The sequence below is a fragment of the Callospermophilus lateralis genome, chromosome 3 (assembly GCF_048772815.1).
Source record: "Callospermophilus lateralis isolate mCalLat2 chromosome 3, mCalLat2.hap1, whole genome shotgun sequence".
Lineage (NCBI taxonomy): Eukaryota > Metazoa > Chordata > Mammalia > Rodentia > Sciuridae > Callospermophilus > Callospermophilus lateralis.
In genome coordinates, this window is record NC_135307.1 from 199,017,593 (window position 1) to 199,022,592 (window position 5,000).

Below are 5,000 nucleotides of genomic sequence, written 5' to 3' on the forward strand. Positions count from 1 at the left end.
GTCCATCTCGAAGTGGAGAATCTCTAAAGGATCTTCAAGGAAAGCGTGGACAAGGAGGATTCAGTCCCCGGGAGACTCTTGACACGAGATGGGAAATCCCCCCCCCCCCCCATTTCTTCTGGAAAATACCTAATACCAATAAAGACAGGACAAAATGCAGCACAGGCTGGCTGGCTGGCTGGCTGGCTGGCTGGCTGGCTGGCTGGCTGAGGTTTATGTAGCGCCGAGTAGGTCTACAGGTAAAATTGGATCCCAGAGCAACTGTGCAGTTACTCAGGGTCCTTGCCTTCCCCAACTGTCCCCTATCGGACCGAAGCTGCTCCCTCCCCTAAGGCCTTTCTCAGTCGGCTAATCCACCACACTTAGGAGTGGTGAAGGTGGGACACACGTTTTAGGTTTGCTTGGCTTCTTCAGTCGGATCTCATCTCGCCACCGGGTCAGAAACACAAGCATATACACGTGGATGCGCATAGCGACGGGTTTCCACCCTGTGGAACTTGGGAGTTCACAGTGAGTGCTCTGCGGTCTGAGAAAAGCAGCCTCGTTAGTTGCAGTCACTGAACGCTAGGTGGCGCAAAGCTACCGTCATTTTGGAAGGCCTGCCTGAGTTCCATTTCCAGTTTAGATATAATCTATCTACATGTATAGACATAGATACATAGATAGATAGATAGATAGACAGACAGACTGACAGACTTAGATATCTATATCTATATCCATATACAGATCACTACGCTGCAAGCAGCTGCGTCATATCTTCCTCTCTTCCCTCAGCCTACTGAGTCCCTGGAAAGACAGATGGGCACGGGCCTCAGTGCAGTTGTACTCCCGCTTCTTCTCCCCCCCCCCCCCTACAGTAAAGTCCTGGAAGCACTGGGGGGTGGGGAGGACATACCGCTTTCACCCCTGGTATCTGATCACGTTCCTTAGCCTTTAACATGCCCCACCTAGGAGATAGCTTCTGTGCCTCTGCCCGACCCTTGGAATTTCAACTATAATCCCCACTTCCCCCATCCCACTCACTCCAATTCCCCAGTAGTAGTCCCTCCCAAGGCTGTCACCACCAGAGGTCCATAGTAAACACCTCCCCCCCCCCCCCCCCCCCCGCCCCTGAGAGTTATGAGGGAGGGCCTGGATGAGGTTAAGAGAGAAACGAACAAAAATAAAACAGTGATGTTTCCCGTGTGTGTGTGTGTGTGTGTGTGTGTGTGTGTGTGTGTGTCTGTCTGTCTGTCTGTCTGTCTAGTGTGTACCTGTCTGAGCCCAAAACCCAAACAGGATGGATTTGGGCCTGGGGGAAGGAGAGGGAGGCCCTTCCTGGGTTTACTTTCTGGGGAAGGGAAGAGACAAAGGAAAAAAAGGTGAGGGTGTTGCCCAGCAATCAAGACCCTTTGTGGACCAATGCCCAAGGCCCTGGGTTTCTTCCCCAGCCTAGCATCACAAAAGAAACAAAAGTAGTGAACAAAGACAGACTCAAACAACCAAAACAGGCAATAAAATCTCATCTCAAAGACTCTGTGCTGGGCTGGGATGGGCTGGGATGCGCTGGGGTCCTTTATATCTCAGCGTTAGAGTGGTCGCCTAGCATATTCGAGGCCCTGGGTTAGATCCTCAGCTCCAGATAAAAAGAAATTAATAACATAAAGGCATTGTTTAAATACATACATACATACATACATACATACATACATAAATAGGTAAATAAATAAAATCCAGACACTAGAAGAGACCTTGCTCACACAGACAGAGGTGGTGGTGGTGGGGGGAAGATCAAGATGGAAATCACTCTACCCTTGGCATCCAATAGACAAATATGGCTCCCCATACTCATGTCAGGGTTTCCTTGGTGGGGATGGAACCAGAAACCAGCCCCTCACACAGGGGCTGGTTTCTGCCTGGAACCTGGAACTGGGGACTGAACACAGACACAGTTTACCACTGAGCTAAACCAACATCCCCTTTTTATACAGATATTTTTATATATTTTTGGTAAATCCATTGATTTATGAGTTGAACCCAGAAGCACTCACTTGACCACTGACTGAGCCACATCCCCATATTCAATTTATCTATCTATCTATCTATCTATCTATCTATCTATCTATCTATCATCTATCTATTCATTTGTTTTCTGGCTTGCTTGCTTGTTCTAGTTAAAGCTTGGTCCCGGGGTTTCAAAAACTGACTTCCAGACCACTCACGTTATAAAGGAATCAAGCCTTTATTAAAGCACAACTAGTGGCGACTGAGCAGAAGAACATAAAGCTGTTCCCCTGGCCAGCCCCAAACAATTGCAAGGGTGCCCCTTATAAGCCTCAAACCTGCAAAAGGGACGTTTTGGGGGGAGGGGGCGTCTAGCTAATGCAAGCAAGCCATGTTACAGAAGCGGGAGAGTGAAGTCAGGCGGAGGGACGCTCAGCCAATCACAATCAGCCTAGCCACTCCAGTGACAGAAGCTTAGCCCCCCCCCCCCCCCCCCCCGCTCCCCCTTTTATGGGCTAGTTACAGAAACAATGTCCCATTAGGTAGTTCCTTACTCTTAAAGGTTTCTATAGCACAAGGAAAAGAACATCTTGCGTCAGTCATGACCCTTCTACTTGGCCTGGTTGTTTTACAGAATGGGGACATAAAACAAAACGGAGTCCCATTTGCTTTTACTATCACAACTTTTCTTTGGGAGACAGGGGTCTCCTCGCGAGGTTACTTTCGCTATGAGTTTACGATCCTTCTCTCAACCTCCTCCTGATCCTCTTGGGGGTGGGCGGGGGAGGATCGACATGAACCCCCAACCCATACCTTTAATTTTTTGAGCTGTAGATGGATGGACACACTATCTTTACCTTATTTACTTGTTTGTCCCTTTGTTTTGGGTTCTGTGGTGCTCAGGATGGAATCCAGCGCCCCACACGTCCCAGGCAAGTGCTCTACTACCGAGCTAAAACCCTAGCCCAAGCTTTGCATTCTAGAATGAATACATTTCCTTCTATGCTGAAGGAACACAGACACATTTATTGCACAACAAGCCCAGAGATCTTCACATCACACTTGCCTAGAAGTCCTACATACATTCATTGACCTTTGACTTTGGAAGCCAAGTTCAGAATCTACCAGCTCTGGCCAGACTCTGGCCAGATAACTGCCACGATGTGGTGTTTTGCTCACCAACAGTTGGACCTAGGAGAACAGCTTGGACTCAAGTGGACAAATACTCTTATGCATTCAGGAAACAGTGCCACTCACCTGGTACAGGAGTGTTCTTTCAACAAATGATCCCCAAACCCTTACTTTTTCGATTAAAACTAACAGATGTGAAAACTGGTCATTAATGGCACAGATCTTTTTATTTATTTATTTATTTATTATTTTTTAGAGAGAGTGTGAGAGTGAGAGACAGGGAGAGAGAATTTTTTTAATATTTATTTATTTAGTTAGTTAGTTAGTTAGTTAGTTTTCCGCGGATATAACATCTTGATTTGTTTGCGGTGCTGAGGATCGAACCCTGGCCGCACGCATGCCAGGCGAGCATGCTACCACTTGAGCCACATCCCCAGCCCCAAGCACAGATCTTTCTCTTTTCGTTTTCTTTTCTTTCTTTCTTTCTTTCTTTCTTTCTTTCTTTCTTTCTTTCTTTTCTTTTTTTTTTTCTAAATCTGAATGTTACACCGAATGCATGTGTTAGAACTTCCACATGTGTCACTGACTATGGGATAAGTTTAGAGCTTCGATAAAATACACGTTCTAATAAAAAGGGTGACCTCTCATGTAGGAAACCTATATGTCTTTAAGTGTACCGACTTTTTAATAATAAAAAAATCTCTCAGACACAGCACAGCATAGTACTCTAGTCCCCAGATGTGCACACATCTCCAGTGACAGAGATGTGGGGTGATTCAGGAGAATCACAAGACTAAGCCCAGCCTCAGCAACTTATGGAGCCCTGGGGTAACTCGACAGAGAGAGAGAGGGGGGGGGGGGAGAGACAGAGAGAGAGAGAGAGAGACAGAGAGAGACAGAGAAGGGGGGATAGGTGTTGGGGGGGGTGTTGCTCAGAGGCAAAGCATCTCAGAAGGAAGAGGGGGAATTTATTATAATAAGAAAACATAAGAACTGAACCTTTACAGCAACAAAACTCTGATGACTCTGCTGACACTCTGTTGTTCTAACCCATCGGAGGCCTAGCAAGGTTATCAAACAGAAAAGTGATTTTCTGGATGAAAATTCTAAATATTTGTTAGCCAATGGGCAGATAACCCACCCTGAAAGTCAATATGGCTTCACCTATGATTAGGGAGGGGGAGGGTAGGGAAAAGAGAAAGGAAAAAGGATATGGGTTTTAACATGAGCCTCAGTGGCTGAGCAGTGAGACTTATACTCAAAGCCTATAAAGTGGACCCCTGTTACATTTTCTGACACCCACCACCACCTCACCCACCACCTCACCCCCCCCACCCCCCCACCCCGCTTTAATTGATTTGACAGTTGGAGAAAAATTTAAAAAAAAAAAAAAGACAAAAAAGGACAACAACAGCAACAGACAGAAACAACAACCACCCTTACCGAATTTCTGAATTTACATGAGTGAATGACTCTTCTTGATTCTCAGTAACATAGTTTATACTTTTCATGGTTTTTGATTTGTTTGTATGTAATTAAAAAAAAAAATCAGAAGAAATTATTGGTATGCATGGTGGTGGTGGTGGCGGTGGTGGCAAAAAGTAACCTGGAACCTGCTTTACTTAGGCTACTGGTTTGATAAAGTCTTCCTTGCATGGATGTGTTGTTGTAGGGACAAATGAGGCAAGGCACCGACCGAACAGAGCAGGAAAACGGTTTTATTTGGCTGCAGCCAGGTTCAGAGAAGATGGCTTTTGCTGTAAGGAATTAATCCCCTGAACCCAAAGTTCAGGTAGTTTCAGAGTTTTATACCCAGCATGTAAGGGGAGGGGCTCAGAAATTCATGGTCTGCAGAAGTTCACATAAAAGCAGCTTTTTCTCTCACT